Genomic DNA, 25,645 nt, shown 5'->3' with positions numbered 1-25,645 from the left:
TCTCAGACTTCTCTCCTGTCTCCCAAGGAAATCACTCCCAATGCAGTAGAGATGTTTTGCTTATAGTGGGCACCAAAACAGCCACTTTTCTGCTCCTTTGCCTTAGGACCTCAGGAAGGCTCACCAGCAAAGAGGACTGGGACCCTGCACAAGGGAAAACCTGCAGCCTCCCCTGGAGGTCTGAATTATCAAAGCTGGACCTCACCTGCACCACCAGACTTCTGATTTCTAAACAGAAGTCACAGATTGCCCTTGTACACTTGAGGAAAGGATGGATGCTTTGAGCATTCACTACAGTGATTAATTAAAATGGGATCTATTGGGACTATTAAACCAGTCATGTCACTTCACTGGCTGACCATTTCTGCAGCTGAAACCTGTGAAGATACCAAATCTGCAAGTTTAAGTCCAAAGCTCAGATCAGACCTTTAAGACTGCACCTTTGAATATCAGAACAGAGATCTTTCCAGCAAGACAACAACTTATTTACTGGAGTAAAGGCATTTTGTTTTGAACTTATAAGCACTTGTTAAATAAAGGAAATATAGTTGAAAGATTTAGCTGGAGGTTTGTATTCCATTTCCCATCTGTCAGAGCTGGGGCATTCTCAGCTGTTCTTTGGGCAGTTTTTTCTTTATCTCTCCCACAGCCAATCCTCCCTCCAGGAGATCTCTGCTGTCCATGGCCACTGAGTGTCCCTGCATGGCTGAGAAAATTCCATCATCCATGGGGAGATGCTGTGCCCAGGGGAGGAGCCAACATTCCTACCTGGATCCAATCTGACCTGGGAACAGCACAGCAGCCTCTGCCCCCTGCATTCCCAGAGGAGCAGCTTCCTTCCCCCTGCATTCCCAGAGGAGCAGCTTCCTTCCCCCTGCATTCCCAGAGGAGCAGCTTTCTTCCCCCTGCATTCCCAGAGGAGCAGCTTCCTTCCCCCTGCATTCCCAGAGGAGCCCAGGCCCATCTCCCCCAGCCCTGGAGCTCCAGAGGAAAACTCCCCCCTTGTTCAGGATCCTGCTCCAGCAGAAGCACAGCTGGCACTGCAGGAGGGCTGAGCCCCCCTGGGATGGGGCTGAGCCACCTCCCTGACCCACAGGGGACAGGGCTGCTCTGACTCTGGCAGTTGAATTTTCTTTTTTTTTGTACTATTGCATTTGTATTTTTAATTTTCCTAATAAAGAACTGTTATTCCTATTCCCATATCTTTTCCTGAGAGCCCCTTAATTTCCAAATTATAACAATTTGGAGGAATGGAATTTACATTTTCCATTTCAAGGAAGACTCCTGCCTTCCTTAGCAGACACCTGTCTGTTCAAACCAAGACAAGCCCCATGAAAACTCTGCATCTGCCTGCTCTGCAGGATTCATCCTGGCTGTGCTCAGGTGCAGGAATGGTCCCACTGTGCCAGATCTGTGCTGGAGCACAGGACCAGCCTGAAAACAAGGAATAAATATGCTTACAGCAGCATCCAAGATCACAACTCCTCATTTATGCTTGTCAGGCCTTTTTTATTTCTGAACTTTATTTGTGATCCATGCTTTCTTAAAACAAAATCAACAGAAATATTTACTTTAAACCATTTTATGTATTTTTATAGATAGCCAAGGAGTTTTGTCATTATTCACAAGCCTAGGAATAATTTCCTCACTGATGCTGCATTGAAATTTGTGAGATGCATTCATGTACCTTTCTGACCCATTTCTGATGCAGTTCTGCAACAAGAGCAAAGAATAGCCTTTCTTTCAACTTGAGATTCCTCAGACTTTCTACACAACCTCAAAGAACATGAAGGAAATTGGGCAGAATGTTTTTGAGCTGGAAGGTAGGGAAAACTTCACATTTTTACTTTTAAAAACACATCATAATCCAAAGTAAGTCTCCTTTTACAATGTTTTGTCTTTCTTAAAGAGAGACAAATTCAAGAAGGGACATAAAGTGACATCAACAGTGAGTTACAGTCACTCCAATAACTGTAATTGCATTCATTTCATAAAAACCTTTTCCAGTGACTGACTGGAAAAGAGTTACCAGCTCTGCCTACAGGTAGAATTACTGCCAGGAACGTTGTCAAGAATCAATCATGCTTTATCAGCCATGCAGAAAAGCAGCACATCAGGCATCAGATCACATCAAAAGCAGCACGGTGAACATGTGTGGAACTTCACAGCCCACTGGATGCATGCAGAAAACTGACAGAAAATCTGGATTCTCAGCACAGAACCTGAATTTGCAAGGCAAAGATGTCCCAAAAGGGCACCGGATTGGGCATCAGAAAACTTTAAGTGAGCCAGCCCTACAGGTGAAGGCTAATGGTAGCCCCGAGTATTTCCAGTAATGATCTTCCCTTCTCTCCAGCACTGCAGGGCCACCCCAGAACACTGTGCCCAGTCCTGAGCACTGCCTGAACCCCCTTGAGCATGGGGGCTGGACATTCCAAAAGACATTTAAGAGCAGGGAATTGAAAATCTGGATGTTCCTGCTGGACATGTGGATCCTTAATTGCAGCACAAGAAATCTCAGGAAGGGACTCAAACTAAGCAAGCACTCAAAGAAGAGGGCAGCAAAAGTTACGTAAGTATCCACAAACCTCTACATTTTCTCCCATTTTTAAGTTAAAATCAACAATGGAAGATTAAGATTCAGTACTTTGGTTTCCTACCTCTGGAAGGTACACAGGGCTGCCCCTCCTTACAGCACACTGGGTGTTTAAGCCACTGCATCAGGATGAAATACCAGATTAAAATCTGGAGGCAAGAGAACTCCCCAGATTGATGGGAATTCGGTGCAGTCAAATTGCTGTTGTTCAACACCCGTTCTAAGCACTTCCAAAGGGAACAAAAAGAAATCTGAACTGCAGAGGGGAAAATAACTTAGTTAAATTCAGACAGCTCATGAACAATAATAAAAATAAATTAAACAAAACACTATCTAAAAGCACAAAGTTCCCTGCCAAGACTTGTCTGCCTAGCAAACACCATAGCGCAGCATTCCCAGCACAATGACATGCTCCATGAGACCACTACCCTTCTGGGAAGTATTCTGTTCACTTCCAGTCTTTTATGGCATTTATCAGCACTGTACCCTTCTCACTTTGCAGCCCTCACCTCAAGGCAGGCAGTATTTTTATCTCCATTTCTCAGATAAGGATGCTAAAGAAGTGAGAAGAAACCAGGCCTGGAACTGACCAACTCCTGACAACCAACTTCCTTCTTTGACAATGAAATCACACTCTTGAGTTGCACAGCTTTGGCAAGCTGCCTGCATGTTTAGATACTTGCCTGTCTCTAACTTGTGCATTTGGGCTGCAAATCCCAAGAGCTGTTCTCACAAACATCCCCCTGGTCCCAGGCTGCCCTGCAGACCTGGATGTGCAGACAAGCCAGGCATGATCCCCCAGCTCATGTCCAGGACCACCCAGCAGCCCAGCATAGCAACAGCAGTTGGCAGCCACCACTGCAACCCAACTTATTGTTCCAGCCTGTAATTAAACTGCCCTGAATATGCAAACTTGTTTCATTCACTGTTTCACTTGCCCAAAACAGGAACTGGAAGCAGTTGGTTTCAGCTATGTGGTCTTGCTCATCTGCTCTTCAAAACATGCTGCACAGGATTTTTCCATTAATAATCTCTATTTCTTTACTTCCTTCAGTGCAGCAGGAAAGAGTGTAATTTCTGTTTTTCCCTAACCTCTTGAGCACTACTGGCTCAAACTGAAGCTAAATTAAGCCACTGGTCCTTTTAATACATGTGCCAAGAGGCACTGTCCTCAGAAAGCCATCCCACAACAGTGTAAAACAAAAGAAGAGGAAAAGGAATTTAGTGTAGGTGGCTTAGTCTGAAGGCCATCCCTCTGCAAGCAGTGAGCTGCACTGAGGGGGCACAGACAGCCCTGCCCTGCCCCTCACACAGCTCAGCACCCTGCTCCCACTGCTCCCACAGCAATTCCAGCTTCCCAAGGAACTTCCCTGTGAACTGGCAGCTTTGGAGAGCCCATCACTGCCTTCTCTACAGCACCCTCAGTGGCATCTCCAACTCAATCTCATTTGTAGATGATTATTGCAAACCAGCAGAGCAATTATTCCATCCTCACAGCCTGCTGCCCACAGCTCACTCAGCTTTCATTCTCTGGCCTCCTCATTTAAGTAGGATCACTATAAAAATCCCTTAAAATTATCCATCAAGGTTTTTATCTTGCAGATCCTGGGGTGTATTCTCCCAAATGTAGCCAATAAATCAGTAAAATGCTAAATTTTCAGCATCTACTGCGATAGAAGTGAAGGTCTTGTTTAGGAGCAAGTTCTTGAAGCAAGAGCATGGCAGACCAGTGAGAATAAAAGTCATTATTTGGTTGCAGAGAAAAAATTAAAGCTGGGGAATACATACATAACTGGGGTCAGTTAATTATCACATAACCTATGGTGGTTACCATTTGATTTTCAATTTTAGACTTTTGCAAGGGAACGTGATTAGATATAGGTAAGACACTTGTACAGTCTTGTACATTTGGGGCTCATTTTGGCCTGGTTTTGTGCTAATTGGAACTGGTTATTAAAATCTGCTGAAAACACAACCACTTACACTATTCAATATGCATCCAGGATAAATGGAATAACTTGTCTACAGCAAGCAGCTGCCTCAAACCCTTCAGCCACAGGTTAACAAACACCAGCAAACAGCAGGCTGAGATTTGTTTTCCTAAGCAAAAACTGTTAAAAATTGCTAGTCCCACTTTCTTCTGGTTGGTAAAACCAGACATGACAAAACCTGTCACCATAATGAGACGGAGAGAGAAAACTGAACAATGAGAGAGAAAAAACTCTCTCCTGAATTCCAGATGTTTCAGTGTCTCCTGGAGCCCAAATCTCAGATGTCTTGGGTTGAGATTACTTAATATAAGAAATGTAATTTGGGATGGGAGGGCAGTGCTTGTAGCAGACATTTTTTGCTACCTTTATATAAAGTTGTCTGTCTGAAATAGCATGAATGGGAATCAAGACCAAACTCATTTTCTTTTCATAACCATTAAAAAATAAAAAAGTAAAATCTCAGCAACCTAATAAAACACATGGGAGGTTAAAAAGTAAAACTGCTTGTTACTAAAACAGGTCTTAATATAGAATGCCTCTAATAATGAAAAAGGATAAATGAAAAGCATGCTGATTCCTGTTATTCTTTGAGTTAGACCATGCCCTTGGGTAGTACATGAAACCCCAGAAATGCAAAATATGAAAGTAATAAACATACAATTGCTCAGAACTTGATAATGATCTCTGTGAAACAAAATCTGAGGATTTTTGGTAGGCTTTGATGATTCTGAACATGGAATTAAGCTGAATGTATTTTAAATTAAACCTAAAATAAAAACAGCTGCTGGAAAACATGCATGACCAAATTCCTCATCTGAACACGTGCTGCTTTTGGCTATTTTCTCTTAGATTTTCAAACTTCACCGACCTTCTGTATATTCAGCTCCAGTATGAAGCATAGTACAGTAGCTACTGCTGGCATCCAGTTAAGCCAATCTAATTTTATAAATGTTTGCCTGATGACTGAGAACCACTGCTATTTCCATTGACGAAGGATTACACCACCAAATAAATTTATTCCCTCTAGTAGCTGCAATTCTATGTGCAACAGGGCCTAAGAGAAATACAGGCATTGTTAAGGTTCAGGAAGTTCCCCCTACTGCTCTGATTGCAACCCTCCAAGTCAAATAATCATATGGAAAAAAGACAGACAGCTAATTAATTTTTCTAAGAGTTAATCTGAAGAGCAAAACAAGATGGATTCCTAAGTGGAATTTTTCTGTATGAAAAAATTTGTTCCATTTAAAAAACAGGAGTTTTTTCTGCTTGAGAAACAGGGGAACAATACAGGAGAAGAAATCACTTCTATTCATAAGCATATGAAAAAGACTTGTTCCAGCACAGCAAGCCAAAGCGCAAAATTAACAAGATGTATAGAACTCATTTCCACTTGTGACTGAATTACTCAGCAAAAGATATCCATGTCACAGTGGAAATGCTCTAATCAAATAAACTTTGAAATACCATTTATTTGGAAATCTGATCCCTCTATTCCCAGATCTACAAGATTCCATGGAAATTCAGGAGACATACAAAACTCAGTGTTCTGCAGCACTGTGAAATGAATAACTTTCAGACTTGCCATGGTTTTGTTGGCAAAACTATAAACCATGTGTATGTATTGTTTCCTCTGCACTTGGTAGGATGACAACAAAAATTTGAAAAATTAATTTCACAGTAGTCAAAAAGCAGTTTTCTATCCCATATCCTTTAAAACCTGGGTATCTTAAAAATAACCTACATCCTAAAAAAGGCCATTCCTGTAAAAACCTTTCTCCCTTTGTTTTAATCTCCTTGTAGCATATGCATGTCTCAGAAAACACGTAACAATGAAAAGCCAGATGGTTTTTTTTAGTCTAAAATCTGAAGGCCCATAATCACTGCCAAAATGAGGTAGTATTAACTATACCTAAAGACCAGAAGATAATTTTTAGAATCTAAGTATTTCATAAATCTGAAATACCACCAAACAGAGACAGTATGAAAATATTTCTACGCATTCTGGGGAAAAAATCAAAACCCAATACAGTCCACTTGGTACACTCCTGAAAATGCCTCCAGCACAAAGATAAACTTTAATAGTTTTTTTGCAGGAGTAATTCTCAAGGGTTTTGGGTAACCAAGCTACACATAAAGTTGTCCATGACAGCCATGGCCACAGAGGACAAGAGTAGAAATGAAGCTTTATTTGTGTATAATCCTCAGGAGCGAATCCTGCAGCTCCAAGAGCTGCCTGCCCCCCACAGTCCCACCTGATCTGGCTCCAGGAGCTGGGACTGATACAACTCCAGAGTTTCAGATTTCTCTTTTCCACCCATCAAGCATGAATTTCACTCCTCGGCCTTCCCTGACACCCTGACTTGTTGAAGGAAAAATATAAATTTATATAAAAATATAAGCAACCAAAAAAAAAAAAAAAAAAGTATCATAGAATCATCACAGAAGGTTTTGGGTTGGAAGGGACCTTAAAGATCATCTTGTCCCACCCCCTGCCTTGGCAGGGCCACCCTGCACTACCCCAGGCTGCTCTAAGCCCTGTTCAGCCTGGCCTGGGACACTTCCAGGGATGGGGCATCCACAGCTTCCCTGGGCACCCTGTGCCAGGGCCTCACCACCCTCACAGGGAAGAAATCTTCCTAATACCTAATCTAAACTTACTCTCTGCCAGTTTGAAGCCATTTCTCCTTGTCCTGTCCCTCCAGGCTCTTGTAAAAGGTCCCTCTGCACCTTTCCTGCAGGCTCCCTTCAGGCACTGGAAGGCCACAATGAGGCCACCCTGATCCCTTCTCTCCTCCAGCCTCAATAATCCCAATTCCCTCAGCATTCCTCACAGGAGAGACGTTCCATCCCCCTAATCAAACCTCAAACCATCATGTCCTGTGTTCCTGCTCCACTGTCCTTCCACAAGGACAGAAAGAGTGACAACAGGAGGGCTGCAGGGACGTTTCTGCAAGGAACAGGAACTTGCTAAGGAGTATTTAGCAGCACCCAGGCTTTTATATGGTGGTCAGAAGACCACCACAAGAAGATGCAGTTTTCCAGGAGTGCAGGACAGCACTGCTTTCACCACATGCAGCAAAATCTTCACACAGCGAAGCACCAGAGCTCAGTCCCAACAAGGGCAGCAACCCCTGACACACCAGCTCCCCCTCCAAACGTGGCAGCACACGGAGATCACACTGCTCAGGGGAAATGTCACAGAAAAGCCCTCTTTCCTTCTCTTTTTTCCAGGTTTTCCCATAGTTTATTATGGACTTTTTATTCACATGTCAGTATCAGAATCCATTTACTAAATGAAACCTAAATAACGTCAAGGTTATCAAGGCATTGACCTCAGAATCAAAAGATTCTGATCAAATTCAAAATCAAATTTTATTAAAGCAGCAAGCAGGACCATTTCCAGTACATAAAAATGTGCAAGAGCACAATACCAATCATGTCAGCATGTTTTATTGCAAACATTTTATGTTTGTCTTGACAAAAAAGATGAAAAATTGCAGAAAATTAAAATTAATAGTTCTGATTTTTAAATATGAGGGGCTTGTTTTCTCTTCAAATATCTTCATGTTCAAAAAAGTTCAACCGCCTCAAGTAAATGGACATAGCATCTGTTTTACAAAAGTGAATTTAAGAAAGTCACAAACATCAAACTGACCAGTTACACATAAAAATATGTATGTTTGATGTCACATCACCAAAATATCCCAGAAAACATATTCACCATGGGTCCTACCACTGGGGTTCACCATACTTCACTCTTGTTTCATTACCTGGAGCAGAACTGAGACCTTATTTAACTTTAATAGTCATAAATAACATTACATCAATTTCCAAATTTGTACTTAAATTCAATACACACACTTTGGGCATTTCATCATCACTGTCACATTTAACTTTTACTGCTTTCTTTAGATGATGTGTTTGAAACAGATCAAAATACTTTCATTTAAATTTTTTACATCTCCACTTCCAGTAAACTCTATGAGCATGATCTTGAATATATTCAGTGTATTTACAAAGCTCCTGTATTTACACTGGAGTAGTGAACAAGTTACAGGGCCAGCCTGTATTTGGATATTCCCAGTGCATAATTTTGAATGGGGATGGCACTGTAACTCAGTGCTTTGTGTCAAAAGAATGCCAAGTGCACACTCATAACAAGCAAATGAGCTGAAATATAAAAATGTGCTGTGGCTTGGAAGCTGAAGAAACTTTCAGGCACCAAAAAAAGCACAGCAATAAAAAGGGAATATTTTGCTATGCAAATCTCAGTATATTTTTTTCCTCTACAGAGTATTAGGTCCCTAAGTAATTCACAATTAATAGGCTTGTTCTTGACAGAAAATGTGTATCTTATTAAAGTTAGAGAAGTTTGTTACTTTTACTCAAACAGATTTAAGAGTTTCCAAAAGCTGAAAGTGGCGTAAGCACTTCTTCAGAGAGGTACTTCTCCTCAGAGGTATAATCTTACCCTTTTCAGAAGGGGCCTGTTAAAAGAATTTATTTGTGAAAGGATAATCTTCTGCAGTTTGAACTTTCTCACCAAGCTGCCTGCTCATTGCTATGCAGGGTGGGAGGTGAGGCTGCTTGCAATGCCAGCCATGTCTATCGAATCAGAACTAACCTTTTGTTACATTCATTTTCTCTGCAACTTTCTGCCATCAGCAGCCACCTCAAAAAAAAAAAAAAAAAAAATACACTTTTGAAGCCTTGGTGCCTTTTAGGTAATTCACTTCCAAGCTGGTTCAAAGTAAGGAAGTTTGATGGTTTCGTGGAAAGCCAATCAGGACTTTTTGCAGAACACAGGAATGTGTGGCCTTAACTTTGTCACCTCCACTTTGTAAAAGCTCATCAATGCAAAAATAAAAGGAATGTAATCTCATACTGTAACAGCAACTTACACCAGGGTCCAAAAATTAAAGACCAGAAGACAGATTTCCATTAGTTATCAATGTCATCAGAATAGCAAGATTCAGACAGCAAAACAATTTCAGAAAGAAGATCCTAATAACAGTCAGCACTAGTGAAACACAGAAACACACTAAGGAGAGCAAAGAAAGATTGATGACTACAGTACTCACTTCACTTTACAGAAAAGCAGTATTCTTAAGGAGTGCCTGTAACTTACACCACACACACAAAAAATATTAGTGCTTGCTCACTAAACATCATAAACGCCTATAAAACCATAAAACACACACACAAGTATCCTGCAATCCAAAAAACCAACCCATGGTCTCTGAAGGAAAAGCACACAAAAACAGCATATAAAATTAGAAAACCTTATTAAGCAGGCACTGGGGATGTCTCAAAAATGCAGCTTTATCACAATCCTAAACCAAAGAAAAAGCACATGATAAAATTATAAGTTTTTATGGTTTCTCTTTTCATTCAATTTAATTTTCAAAGTATTAAAAAAATAATTTGGTAAAATCATGTACTGTAGGGGTAGCACTGGGGAATTTGGTAAAGAAGAAAAATTTCTTTGTTAGCCAAGCCACAAAGCATCTAGAGAGGCTAATTCATCATGAAAATGCCAGGATGGCTGACAGCTGAGTGACAGAGCAGCCCTGGGCTCACTCCCTCTCCCCCTGCATTCCGTGTCTGCCCCTCCTGGGCAGCACAGGGCTGTGCACAGGGCTGCAAGCAGGAGCCTGGCTCAGGAAAAGGGGACAGGCTGGGCACAAAGCCCCCACCGCCAGCTGGGAACTCACTGCATCGCTGAATTCCCAGTCAGGTGTAAGGGAACCTTTCCACCCCTTTTCCTTCCCCTCCCCAAGGGAGATCAGGGGACTCTGCCCAGCCCGTGCAAGCACCAGGCTCTGGCAGTGCCGCCTGACACCTGCCCAGGTGCCCATTTCCAGCAAGCCCAGTGCTGTCACCTGGAGCTGCCATCCCACATGGAACTTTCATCCCACCTATCCCACACAGAGCTACCATCTCAGCTATCCCACCTGGAGCTGCCATCCCACCTGGAACTGTCATCCCACCTATCCCACACAGAGCTACCATCTCAGCTATCCCACCTGGAGCTGCCATCCCACCTGGAACTGTCATCCCACCTATCCCACAAAGAGCTACCATCTCACCTACCCCACCTGGAGCTGCCATCCCACATGGAACTTTCATCCCACCTATCCCATCTGGAGCTGCCATCCCACCTATCCCACATAGAGCTACCATCTCAACTATCCCACCTGGAGCTGCCATCCCACCTGGAACTTTCATCTCACCTATCCCACCTGGAGCTGCCATCCCACACAGAACTTTCATCTCACCTATCCCACCTGGAGCTGCCATCCCACCTGGAACTTTCATCTCACCTATCCCACCTGGAGCTGCCATCCCACCTGGAGTTGCCATCCCACACAGAACTTTCATCTCACCTATCCCACCTGGAGTTGATGTCCTGCCTGGGAGCTACCATCCCCCCTGGAGCTGCCATCCCTCCTGGAGCTGCCATCCCCCCTGGGCATGGAGGAGCAGCCCTGGCTGGGGCACAGCCGAGCGAGGAACCCGAGTCCTGCTGCACATGCAGGGTCAGGGATTGGCAGTTCAGCCTTTCCAGCTGCCACTCAATCTCCTGCTCACTTAAAACGAAGCCTGGGTTTAAGTGCTTTATGGGACTGGGGCCAGACTGCTCAGATTCTTGCAGAAGTGAGCCCTGTGTTTTTATATCCATAATGTTAGCTCAATCCTTCTGCCAAGTAAACCTCTTTTCCCAGAGTTTTGTTTATTTTTCAGGACTGAGCTCAGAGAGGGCTGGGGTTTAACCTCAAGTACAGTGGTCTGATTGCAATATATGTTGAAGACACTTTCTACTGAGAAGGCAGCTATATGAAGTATATTTAATTTATTAGTCCCTAACTCCGCAAGGGACAAGCAAAGCAGCACAGGGATAAGTGAAAGTGGGGTTCCCCCATTCAATTTGTGAAAGAATAGAGAGTATGTAGATGAAAAAGTAAATTAAGTAATGCCAAGTCCAAGTAACACATCATTGGATCATTTATGCTTTCAGTACCTATTTTTTTTTTCTGTATATTTAAAAAATCTAAAACTCTAAGATAAAAGAGAAAGGGAAACAAGGGAGTACTTGGAAAAAAGACTTCAGAAGCAAACACTTGAGCAAAACCACTCAAATAGAGAGATTATTTTCCTAATCATGACCAATGTGTTGGTGAGAAATGTCCCTAAAATAACCCTAAACTTTTATACCCAAAGAAAATCAGCTTCCAAAACCGAAGCAAGAAATAGTTTGGGACCAGGAACTTTGTGGGAAATTCATCTCTGTAACACTTTCCCCAGGTGGTAGCAATGGCTGAAAAGGGTCAGGTGGGGAACAGAACAGGACTGAGCTCTGTCCCACAAACCCTGCAAGGCCACACAGCTTTGAAGGCTATGAAATCCAAGCAGATTTGAAAATCTCTGTTTGCCTTCTGCTGTTTGAGTAAATCTACTTCCTTAGAGAAATTTCCCTCAGAAATTTAAGAAATGGGGGGGGGGAAATAGAGCTAAAATGGAAAATTATTTACAGTCTTATGGCTCGGCTCAAGAAAATTTTGATGTTCCAAAGCAAAAGTGGCCATGAGGTCTCTGGCAGCAAACCAGTGAAGCACAGACTTTCTTGTTCTATCCCTAGCCTTTCACAAAGCATTTTACAAGCAGACAGTGTACACAAGGAAAACTAGAACCATTCAGCCCTTGCAATGACAAGCTAATATTTTAAGTCTCCCTCACCCATTAGTGCACAAAGTAATGACAGGACAAAGAAAACTTCCTTGGAGTCTGATGTCAAAGGATGGTATTTATACTGCAGAATACTGTAAAGAAGTGATGAAACGTTTTCATGGGATTGCATGCACTGGGGGGAAACATGAAAAGACTTTTTAAAGTGTAATGTCTTATGAATTGGAAATCCTGGGTCAAATGTAGTCTCAAAATAGAACCATGGACTGATTACACATTTTCTTAGTCAACAATAAAGAACAAGCCTTTCTTTTTTAATGCCAGATCATGACAAATGTCACTTCAACTAATCATCATGAAGAATTAAGCTAATATCAAAACTCAGGGTCTTCCAATGGAACAGCTCAAATCTGCAAGAAGCTGACTTCATCATTCCATCACGGATGAAGCCCCACAGCTGAAGGCACATTCTGGGCAAGCTTAGACAAGGAGAAGTACAGATTATACATCCTTAATGATTAAAGATTGCAGGGTAATGCATCACATACCTCACAAAAACCCCAACAAAACACAAAGTGCCTTTTTTTTGTAAAACCCATAGGACCAATTAAAGGGAGAGCACCAAAAGAAACTGGACAAAAGCCCTGAAGATGTGCTGCTATGTGGGTGTGAAAGAGGGAGATACACTCCTGTCCCTCCCCAGGTATCAGCAGCAGGGAAGCAAACACCTGAGAAGGGCAGACTGAGCGCTCTGGAGAACTCACACACAGATCAGTCCAGCCACGCCCCCTCCAGCATAGGTAAAATAAAGCTAAAACCAGCTTGAAATGGTAGGATCAGCCAAGCAGGACAGTCTAAGGGACAGACAGACAATATTGATGTTGATAGGTCCTCACCAGCATTCAAGACTCTTCAAATACAGGAAGGGTGGGGGGGTGTCCATAATTGTTCTTCTAGCTCTTTTCCATGTCTTGTAACTCAATTTCCTACATTTCTTTCCCACTGCTTTGCCTCCATATTCTTCTACATCTCTTTCTCCTGGGTGAGCCCTTTTTTCTTTGCACACAAACAAGATTCTCACACAACCACTGCCTGTCTCACTCTAACTATGAATAGTGTAATTTCTCTGTTACCTCAAATAACTGTTTCAGTTCTTCATGTGTGCCTCTCTCCCCTTCTGCCAATGTCCAGCAGTTCAGAAACATAAATTCCTGTCACAAAAAAAGGCCTTCCCAGACATGATGGACAATTCCTTGGAATTTGCCATGTTTAACTTCTTCCTGCAATCTTCTGTTCCCTAAAAGATGTGTTCCTTGAGTCTGAGCTTTTTCTCCCCAAATTCTCATCTGTGTCACATACTCAGTGAAAAAAAAAAAGAGGGGAAAGCATGTAATTACAATATAGAGATCATATTAGGAATGAGAACCAAGGGTAAACTCCATATATCAAGTACAGCAGTGAGTCAAAACAATCTGTCTCACTGAGTGAAGTTTTTAACAGAAAGTATTGACAAAGAAAGAAAACGGGACAAAGCACGGACATCTCCCTAAAAAGAGCCAATGGACCTTTCAAACAAGTATGTGCACATCTTTGGGTACTGCCACTATGATTCCATGGGAGCAAACAAGGATCCTTCTGTAAGGGTATATAAATGGGGCATTTCTGCCCAATCTCCTCTTCCATCTGCCCCTCCATCCTCTTGCTGTACATCCAATTTCCTGCTGCTCCTGCCAGTCCAGCACACCAGGGCCCTGTGCTCATCTTTCAGACTGCACTCCTGATCCACTCCAGCTCCAGAGCACAGACTTGAATGCTTGAAACAGACAGTCTAGAAATTACTGTATTTCTTCCTCTTTCCCCTATCCTCTGTTCCTTATTAATATTTCCAGTAGTAAATGCCTTCTAGGGAGCTCTGTAACAATGAGGCCCACCTCTGGGAAAATGAGGATTCACGTGTTGCCATGGCTCACAAGCTCATGAGCTATGGGTCTGTAATAAAAGCAACACAATTTCATTAGAGAGGATTAAAACTGTTTGATCTCCCAGAAAACAACTACAGGGGATAGTGCAGAGCACAGCAGGTTTGCAAAGAAACAGATTAGAGGCACCAATATACACTTCAGGTAAGGAGACAGAGGCTCTCAGCATTGTAAAAAATCAGCTTTGGAAGTTGTGTCAGTGACTGCCAGTAACTCAGGTGTAACACAGCTGTCACAGTGTTCAGGCTCTGTCCTGACTTGAAAAATCAGGTATTTTATACAATCTCCAGTTAGTGACATATAAGCCAACACATGCTTGATGTCACAGACAACAAAATTTGTGTATTTTTTGACAAATTTTGCTCTGAGCAGAGTCCCCTTGAGCTGGTCAGGGCAGACACTTGGATGGCTGCAGAAAACATTTGTCTGCTACAGAAAGCATTTCTGCAGCCTTAGGCCACATGTCTCTCTAGACTTCAAGTATTTAAAAGGAAATGCAGGTCTTCTATAAATGCAGGTACAAGAAGTCCAAAACTACCTTTTATAGTTTCATTTTCCCTTATATAAACTGCACCCACTTCTCTGGTTTATACAGACGTAGGTGGACTGGAAGAAAACTCAGTGAAGGTTTTGTATAGCTGGACTAGAAGAATAAAAATTAAGTAAAGCTTCACTACAATTAATAAAACCTAGAGAAACACAACAAAATCACCAGGGCCTTTCACCTCATCTGCCACAGAAGGACACACACCCCACGAACCACCAGTTCCCTGTTTTCCAGCTGTGCCCCAGGTTCATTCACAATCTGAGCATTTCAGCACCATGTGCTGATGCTGCTGCCCTCCCTAGCACAGCTAGGAAGCATTACAGCGTTTCTACTGTAACACCAAATGCTGGTAATGGTCATTTTTTCCTCAGTTTTTCAAATTAATGTTAACCTAACTGAATGATTTACTGGGAAACAGGAGAGGAAAAGAAAATTTTGTACCCAGCTGGATGAAATATGTAGTTTTTCCCAGTGTACAAGACAGAATCACAGAACCACAGAATAATGAGGTTGGAAGAGACCTATAAGATCATTAAGTCCAACCTATAAGACAGAGCTCTTCAGAAGAGGCAACCTCTTTTGAGGCAGAAGGTGACAACAGTGCCAAGTGGCTTTTCACTCCAATCCCATGGCCCATCTACTGTCAGCAGGTTGAAGCCTTGAACTCGAGACAAATGGAAAACCTGAACATTATCCTCAGTTCCTGTAAGTGCCTTCAGTGAAGCTGTGACAGCTGAGGACCTCCTCACTCTCCATCTCTCCTTGGCACAACCCAGAGCTGCTGTCCCTGTGTCTCCAGACACGGCTCCAGCTCATGCCTGAACTGTGGCACACTGGGAGGCAGCCAGCACTCGTCACATGAAATATTTGACAGGTGAGAACACATTTTTATGTTCTTTCACACACTGAATCCACAGACTAATGTCCACAGCTCTGGCAGGCACATTCTTCTCTCTCTCAGGATTTTTTCATAGAGGAGCACAGAGAGAAGAAAGACAAAACAATTTCTATTTCTGCTCCTTGTTTTTCCCATGTGGAATGTGTTTGGAGAATTGTTTACCTGGGGTGAGTGCTTGATTGGATTCTGGTGAGGATTGTTTGAGCCTGATGGCCAATCCAATCCATCTGTGTCTGCACTTGAGAGAGGGTCACGAGTTGGGAGTTAGAACAAGTAGGTATGCAGTTTCAGTATCTTCCTTTATATAGTATATTAATGTATTATAGCATAGTTATAATAAAGAAATCATTCAGCCTTCTTGAGTCAGACATCATAATTTCTTCCTACTGGGTTCACCTGCATTTACAGTAGACAGCTTTAATTTTTTTAAATTCTTCTAGTCTATGTATACAAAACTCCCACTGAGTTTTTCTTCAGTCCACCTATATCTATATAGACCAGAGAAGTGGGCACAGTTTATATAAGGGAAAATGGAATTATAAATGGTAGTTATTTGACTTCTTGTACCTGCATTTATAGAACACCTGCATTTCCTTTTAAATACTTGAAGCCTAGAGAGACATGTGGCCTTTCTAAGGCTGCACCAAAAGCTACTTAGGAGCAAAAAAAAAATAAAAAATAAAAGGAATGCAAAGGAAAGACAGAAGAATTATTACACAATTTCAGCTGGAGATTGAACTGACAAAACTCCAAGCTGTTTGTAAAAGAACCTGCTTATTATTTGGCACTGCAGCCCCTAAAAGGTGAGCAGGGACATGAAATGAAGACCCACAAGTTAACAGATTAGCCCTCACATGCCTCACTGATAACAACAGGACTGGAAGTTACTGATAGAAAAAAATCTAAAAGTTAATTTACAGTTTATTTTTTTTATTCAACAAAATGTTAACACTGTTCAAGGTACAGTGGTTGGTGTTTGTTTGGGGTTTTTGGTCATTTTTCCCCCAAAATCTAAACTATGCTAAATGCAAAATCAATTAAAAGCTTTCTGACCTGTCTTAAAAATGAAACAAATCTGGGAATATTTATTGTTTGAAGTGGCAAATCCTCTACTGGCAACCAAATGGTTAAAGAAAAAATAAGGGAAAAAAAGCCTTGAAAGACTCAGGAGAATTAGCTGTTGCTAAAACAATTTTATGGTCCTTTCCACTCCAGTGGAGGTAGTTTGTATGGCTGACTGGAATCTATTCAATGCTGTCAAACATCTAACACTCCCATAGCCAGACGCCTCACAATGAATAACAAGCAGCCTCGCTGCCAATATGCTCGAGCTGCATTTTTTACCAGGGACTGGACCCCAACCCAGCAACACTCCAACTTCATTGTTCCATGCCTTGTTAATTTATAGGACCAAAAAATAACCACAACTAACAGAAGTGCCAAAATTCTAAAGCAATGCAGCTACAAAATCCATCATATTTAACAAACCACAATACAGAAAGTCATCTTTGTAAAAAGAACCTGCACATCTAATTTCTCTTTTGTAGTTTAAATTGATTTCGTAATAGAAAATAACACTCAATTTCAGCAGACGACTTCCATAATGTGGGGAGGCTTACAGTAAGTGCACAGAATAAAAAAGAAAGAAGTAGAAACAATGAATAAAGTGTACACAACTCTCGTTGAAACACTGAGCACATCATCTGTCATCCTGAGTATCATCATTTCCATAAATATTATCCCACCCATTGATTGCCTTGCTCAGTGCTGTGCTTCAAGCAAAATCCTGGACTCTTACCATATTTACATCCTTCATCTTTCAACTCTAATAACGGAGAAGCGCTGACACCAGGCTCATACTGCAGGGAAGACAGAGAGTGCTCAGTGACAGCCCTGGCTCTGGGAAATTACAGCCCTGCTCTCTTGGCAGCTTTATGATTATGGCTCTGACAGGCCTTGTGTTCTGGAGCTCATATCTGCCTTGGGCACATCCTCCTCTCCTACAGCACCGAGCTAAAGTCAAACAGGACACTCACATTACCATGGAGGTATCCTTGAGCACTTTCAGCTCTGGGGGGGAAAACGAGCACCATTCTCACCACGTTTAAAACAGCTGATGACTCTGGGGTTTACTTTTAATTATACTTGCTGCTGGAGTTCCCAGGATCTAATTCTCCAGGAACCATAAGGTGGTGCTGAAAAATTCCAGAGCCTGGGTTTGTAAAACAAAGTGAAGCAAAGCAGCTGTTCTGAGAAAAAGTGGCCATATCACACCAAAAAAACCCAACCCAAGTCCACAGCAGAACTCATGAGCTCACTCTTATTAAATAAAAATTGCTGCTGCACTTTCAGAGCTGAGTTGGTTACCCACATTAAAAAACACAGCTTTGAAGGTGTGAAGAAAAGCAGTGGGCTGTGAGTATCAGTGTGTGCACAAGTGTTTGTGGATGCTTGTGTTGGTCTTGACAGCACTTGAACATCACAGAGGGATAGGCTGAGCAGCCCTGCAATGGTCAAGGACACTTGCTCCATCAGCCATGCACTTTTAAGGATGTATTTAAAAGTAACATCAATGAGGTATCATTGTTTTCAAGCCTAAAGAAAGTAACAATGAAGGAAAAAAATTTAAAGTTCAGGGATTTACTATCACTGAATTATTTTACCTAAATACAGGTAGCATCCATAATATGAAGTGAATTATCTTTTTTAAAAATTTTTTACAGCGCTGTTTAGGCCTCTTGCTCTGAAAGCAGGCTATTTCTTTCTACTTATCATTAACCTGCTGTCCTTACTCTCTACATCTGGCCCTACAACCTTCATTAGCACATTCAATGGAGAATAAGCACCCAAATTATGCAGAATTTCATCTGGTTTGAAGCAGCATGCATGCATATCTGCAGAAAACACTCACTTAATAGCATTTCTGGGACCCCACAAACACACACAAATACCTGACACATTTTCAACAAACACTTTGGCAATAAAATTAAGCCAAACAAATGTACCTTGATTGTAAACAGGAAAAATAGTCACAAAATGACAAATAGTCCCAAAACCTTAACCACAAATGATTAATCACAGATAAAGCTGGTCTCAGACCAAAAGCAGGTTAAAAGTTACATCCATCAATTCCACTGATATCAATGTTTAACATAAGGCTTTCAGGTTACATACTTACACAAAATCCAAGATTTAGGGAATGAAAAGTAGAACTTGAATACTGCTCCAGCAAGCAGAAGAGAGCTTTTTATCTTACTAGAGACTAATGAGTCATTAACAGTGTGGTTAAGCACTACCAGCAAGTCAGCAGCCAGTTGGGAGGCAAGATGGGCCTTGTGAAGGAAGCCTTTGGGGATGAAAAGACATCCATGCAAATGCATCATCACTCCTGCAAAAGCAACTGAAGGCTGCACAATTTATGTCAAATCAAATTCTTAGCCACATGTTTAGTCAAACAACAAGACAGCTGGATAACACCCAGCAAATATTCTCAGAACTAATTCAATTGGAATTACGTGGTGTTTCTTTATTCCTGCTCCACTTGATAATAGATTTTGGGAAATATGTATTTCAATTTAACCTACTCCATTTTGACATAAATACTTCATTTCAAGCAGTTCCATCACTACAGATGAGATGATCCTTACCACCAGGAAATCAGGCTACTCTGTGGTGTCAAACACCTGCATGGAACAGAACTGTCATTACCCAACAGGGGCCAGGAAGCTCCTTGTATCCCCCCAGGGAGCTGTTCAAGGCTACATGAGCTCTAATTCTCCAGAGGACTTCTGTAACAGATGGAAATAAGGCAAATGCATTAAACAATGTAGATTATTATTTCCAGAAATACTTCTACAGTACTCAAGTGTCAAAATGCTTTTAAATCAAGCAAATGGCACGTGGCAAGACTTACAAAGCTGACTACAAGAATTAGATGCTTACATTCCATGAAATTCAGTTGATTCCAGAGATACAGCTCCACTGCTTTTTCAAAATTCACCCATGACTGACCATAAGATGAGAACAGTATCTTAATGAGTATAAAGCCCAAGAGAAATAAACCAGAAATTTAATGCTGACTTATTTTTGCATGTTTTACACCATGATGAAAGCCATCCTCTTCCCTTGCCCTTGGGCTAATTCCCCTGGCTTTTGAAAGGTCTCCTCCTGCCCTGGGATTCACAAAGGATTTGAACCTGATGTACATTCACATAACCTGAGTTCATGAGAACCAAATATGAAAGGACTACAAGAAGTGCTGCTGAATCAGACAGGGCTGCTTGGAGATCTTTAACACAAACCCCATCACAGCTGAGGGCTCCTCCAGTTTCTGTTTTCAGAGGAGGTTTCCCGCTAAGTGCTTAGAAAAAGCAAAATGTCATTTAAAGTAACATAACTTTCCCTGTCCTTTTTTACGGTTGTTTTCTGCAGTCTAACCACAAGGAATTGAATATACTGCTTTAACCTCTGCTAAGTACAGTTTTTTATACTTATTGACAGCTGGTGTTGATCATTTGAATTGGAAAACTTGCAGGAAGGAAGCACCTGAGTTCAGCCGTGAGTGTTCTCCAAAGTCTCCAGGAGTGTTTTATGATACCGTTCAATGTCATTAATCAAGCAATTCATTACTGCCTGGCAGAAACTCTTTGTTGCTGTGAACTCACTCAGCACAAAGTTATTTTGTTCATAGTACTGCCACTTCCTTTTCAAATTTGTAAGGTTACTGTGCATCAACCTCCTGCTGCTGCAAATTTGGCACTCTTTTCTCTAAGCTTTTCTTTCCCTAAAGGTGACCATTTAACAGAGCTTGGGTCTTTTTTTGTTTATTTCTGCATTCCTCATAATTTAAGACACCTGAGTTATTTTCCGTAAGTCTTCCAGACACTGTTTCATTTTTACCATAAAATTTACAGTAAGATTTTATGTTTGTTTTCCCCAGAGGCCCCTCCCCTGTAAGTTCTGGCTCAAGGCCACTGCAGTAACACAGGCATTCCAGGATACCCCAAGTATGTTTTTCCACAGGCAGATGTCCCCTTCTATCCTTAAACTCAAACTAGAAGATATCTACATAGTTTGCTTGCTCAGTGCAAAGGTCCTATATGCTGCTTCTCAGCAGGGATCAACTGTTTTGGTTAAATGCAACATTTAAACCCACTGATGGGAGGAGATTGATCGACCAGCCACCAAGAACAACCATCTATCTACATGTATTTTCTGTTTGGTCTTTTTTTTTAACTCCCCTAAACTCTAACTCACTGTTAATTCTTTGTAATTTGCCTCCCAGGTCCCAGTGACATCCCCAGCTGCAAAGGGCCACAGCAGAAGTGGCTGGACAGGCATGAAAAATCCAACCCCTTTGTCTGGATTTTCTTTGTCAGCAAGGACAACAGACCTTGCTAGCTTTCACCTTCTCATGCCTTTCTTGCACTTCTTCTGAGTCACATGAACTTCTAAGAAACAACACTCAAATGATCTGCCAAAAATAGGTATCAGAGAGTCTCTTTCATTACAACCTGAAACCAGACCCTTTAAAATACAGATGGTATTTAATGGATCTTTTCTCAGTATTATCTATCTTCCTCCTTGCTGTCTTCACAACTCGTAGAAAGGTTGTCATCGATTTTGATCCAATTTTGATCACAATCACTATTTCTGTGCTTTCCTGACACTCCTGCAATTTCATGCATCTTGCATCTTAAACATCTCTCCCTTTCTGTATTTTTCCTGCCTGTATCTGCTCCTCTTCCAAAAGTTTATTCTTCTATCACTTTTTTATATCACTGTTATCGCACTAATTGGTGAGCTTGTCTCCAAGAAATTAACCACCTCCAGGCACATCTTTTTGCTTTCTCCTAGTGCTTAATCTCTGATCATATCTCGGTTTTATAATCCCTATCAAGCCTTTTATTAGCTTTTGCTTTTATTACTCCTAAAATCACAAAACACAATATGCTGGACTTTGCTCTTGTGTAACAGTAATCCATTGTAAAATTAGCAGGTCTGTGGCTTTTTACATTCTCCTCACTTAATGCTTTCTCAGCCATTATAACATTAGCAACAAGATAAATACTTGATGCTTATGAGCTCCTTGCAGCAAGAACACAGAGAAACACGTGCTTTCCCACATTCCAAATATTCTGCTAACACACATCCCTTTGTGCTTCCCACCCTGTAGGCAGGCAGGCAAAGGGATTCTGTTCCAGAGACAGGAGAGGGGAACCTCTGGGACCATGAGGTGGCACAGCTAAAGGAAATCTGGCCCGGGCAGACAGTGAGTCATGAGTGCCCACTGGTCCAGCAGGAAACCCATCCCATAGATCAGGGATGCCTGGCAGAAGCAGCAGTGCCCCTGTGGGGGCAGGATGACCAAGCTTCACTGATATCCCAAAGTGAAGCACTCAGACCTGGAGTTGGTCAGATTCCAGCATTTCTGATCCAACAGAAAACTTCACCTTGTTTCCAGCACCCATCCCCATACACAACCTGCTGGAGCAGGACTGCACATCCCTGCTGGCCCTACACGAGCCATGGGAGCACCTCAGTGGGGTTTGGCTCCAGGAGGGTGGGCAGCGTTTGTTACCCCACTGCTGCTACACCTGCCTGAAGTGCCAGCAGCACATGCACCTCAGAACTGCCTCTCCTCCTCCTCCTCTCTGTGTTTCAGCTGAGAGGAGTTTATTTTCACTCTGAATAAAAAATAAAATTAACGTCAGGAATGATACGTAAGTACAGAGTTTGTACAGCATTGCAGTAACGGAACACATGAAAAAGCAGACCAGCTTTAAAACAGAAAGGCAGAAAAAGAAATAAACAAAGGAAAATGCTAAGGAAGGGTAAACCAAGTGGGTGTGGGTAGCTGGCAGCCAGGGCTCCCAGCAGGAGGAAGGACAATTAGATTGAGCAGATGAAAGCAATGATGATGATTGCTGGTGCTGCAGACCCAGGCTGGCCTGCATTAGGCTAAGTAAGCTGGATGCAAGCCAGCATCATTGAACAAATGGCATGGCACATCCCCAGCAATCTGAGGAGAGATTACCAATATCTTAAAGGTGACCTTTCACACTTGCTATCCCAGCAAATCAGGCAATTCTCTGGCCTTTAATGGACAGGATCAGCAGAGGCCACTCTCCTGAAGTTATGCACGCCTCATCCAAATAGGATTTTTAGGTTTAGATTTAATATCAATTGACTGCACCTCATTTGAGCAAAGTATCCTAAGTGGTTTATTGGTTTATTTCAGCCCTTCCCCATTTTAAAGAAAACATAATCTAACTTTCCATTATTCATTATCATCCAGGCAGGCAACAAGAGAAAAAAAAGAACCCTAATTTTTAGCCATATTGTCTATTAAAAATGTAAAATGTTTCCTAAAAGGGCAGGCGCATTAATTAAGGTTGCCTCAGGATAAATGAAGATTACTAGGAGTGCTCTGCTTTCCTGGATGAGTTTTCCATTATAATCAAATGAAACCAATTACTGCATTTGTAATGGAAACTACCTGAGCTGAACATTTCCACTTTTGCAGAAGCTGGAGAGTAAAGCTTACAAGCAAAAAAAGGTCTCCAAACACTTAGGGAAGGAAAAGAGAACTTATCTTTTATGGAGAAAAGAAATAATCCTGTAAGAAAAACCAACAGTAAAACACTGGGCACAAATCAAATGGCCCCAGTGTAATTGAGAATCACAGCCTGGATTCCCAGAAGCCATCTCCAGCAGGAAATCCTGAACCTGAGCGCTGAACTCCCTTCCGCTTCTTCAGAGGAGAAAATAAAGCTTAATTAGGCTCAATTTTCTAAATAATGGTTATCCTCTGTAACTAATCAGGAAAATTTTAAACCAGTATCAGATGAATGCTTGTTCAAATAGTGAAACATGCTCTGTCTTCTAAATATCATCTTACTCTGCAGGCAACTGAAAGGATCGAGGGTAGCACACACTGAGGCATAGCTTTTATTTTCAAACATTCTTTGCCATCCTACTGAGCAGCCCCTAGAAAAACACACAACAACACCTTCTTCTGCACGTGGAGGTTCTGCCAGTGACAGAAAGCAAAGCTAACTTCAGGGAAAAAAGAATTAATGGCATTTCAAACACAACAGCATTTTCTGAACTTATTCCAAATGGAAGAAGGCAAATGTTTAAAGGTATTGCTAGGGAACTAAGAAGGCCCAAAATAAAATTATTTGAATAATCTTTAAAGAGAATCCAGAGCCTGAAAGACACCTTAGAGAGAATTCTACTTCCAAATCACCTAAAAGCAATATACCCATTGAGTTCACCCATAATTATCCAATATTCACCTGGATCATGAATTTTACTCCTCAGTAAGCTAAGCAAGAGGATGTTAATTATGAGGCTGATAAAGACAGTGGTAAGTTATGTTTTAGCATTCTGTCCATGAAATCAGCAATGATGCTCTACAATGATTCTAGGGGTATCCATTTATAGTCAGATAAAACCAATATACAATAATAGTGTACTTTGATTTCTAGTTCCCTTCTAGACTCGTTTAAAAACAACTTCTGAGTATAAATAGGGGCAGATGCAGGAACATTGTACATGGCATGCTCTAAGTTTAACATTCCTCCATGGGGTACACAGTGACCAACCAGACTTCAGCACAATGCAGACCTGCAGCACATGCAGGCTCCAGTGCCCACCATCCTACTCAAGAACCTGGACAAATTTCTTAGAGATTTTCCATGTTCATCTTTAGATTTGAGATAAACTAGTAAGTTTGCCATTCATTAAAAGGAAAGGAAAACTGAGGCAGAGCTGAGTTTTAATTAAATATGAACTGAGTTTTAATTAGAACACCAAGTGAACTTCTATCAGATTACAACAAGGGGTTGGGGTTTTTTTATAATTTATGTATTATACTGAATCTAGGTATGGCTCTGTCAGATGTTCTACAGTGAAGGGAGCTGCAATACTAGGGATTTTGGAAGGTTACAAACACAGAAGCATTCTTCTCCTACTAGAAAAACCTTCCTTTGTTTATAATAGACTCTGCCACAGCTTCTTTCTGTGGAACCTCTAGTCTATCTTCTCTCCTACACGATGTGATGACCAAAGTTCTACACAGAAATTACATATCTAAATTTGTGCATGTCCATCTTTGTTCTCTCCACAAATTCCTTTCTTTTAAAGACAGGCAGATCTACCTGCATTTTTTAAATTAGTATTTATACCCTACTTAAAGCCACTCTGCTACATTTTTTTCCACTGACAGTTGTGTTAATACAGACGCAGTCAGCTGCATCATCAGTCATTTCACTAATTTCTAGCCTAATCTCCAACACCTTGAGAGAATACCTGTCAGTCATATGCTGCTGTTATTTATGTGACAGTTCTACCATCCTAGTTCTTTCCCCTTAATCTACAGCACTCACAAAGCTGTTTCAAATTCAAGTGGATTTTTATCCTTTACTTATGTAAATGCTACCAAATAAGTTTGGACTTTTTCATGCTCTTTTTCCAACTTCTGTATGATAGGTGTATTATTACAGACCTGTAGCACCTTGCTGATGTCTCAGTCAACACAAAAGTAAAGGGACTGTAAAATTGTGAAAGTCAATTATTTTGCCTTTATTTAAAATCTCACTTTTCTATGCCCTTATACCAAATCCTGTGGGATGTCCCCACATGCCAGAATAACCCTTGATCAATATCCAGTATCACAGACCCCAAATTTTTGTTTAGGGGACCATGCAGACAAGGCAGAGGTCTCTGATTTACTTGGTTCCTTCTAAAGAAACAAATCCCCCCAACCCTTTCATTTCAAAGCAGATTCTACCGAACCCCACCAGAATTAAAGTCCGCATGGATTATTAGACACAGATCTAGTTAAAGACTAAAAACTGCTGCAAAGACAACACCGACTTCTTTAAATGTTTATGCACCGAAGGAGGAAATTGATGGACGGGCGTAACAAATAATTCGGGAGCA

General features: G+C 41.5%; 1 protein-coding gene and 1 long non-coding RNA gene across 7 annotated transcripts in view; both read right to left on the bottom strand.

The window, feature by feature from the left end:
- LOC110484836 (glypican-5-like) overlaps nt 1-25,645 on the bottom strand; it is a 348,921-nt gene that overhangs the window by 240,665 nt on the left and 82,611 nt on the right. The window lies entirely within an intron of this gene.
- LOC146766575 (uncharacterized) lies at nt 638-25,644 on the bottom strand. The gene is made up of 2 exons (XR_014957153.1): nt 10,983-25,644; nt 638-10,919 (listed from the first exon to the last, which is right to left on the bottom strand). It is a non-coding gene; the product is annotated as an uncharacterized LOC146766575 (long non-coding RNA).

Source organism: Lonchura striata, chromosome 9, assembly GCF_050655825.1.
Source record: "Lonchura striata isolate lonStrDom1 chromosome 9, ASM5065582v1, whole genome shotgun sequence".
Lineage (NCBI taxonomy): Eukaryota > Metazoa > Chordata > Aves > Passeriformes > Estrildidae > Lonchura > Lonchura striata.
This window is presented reverse-complemented; position numbering and strand designations above follow the sequence as displayed.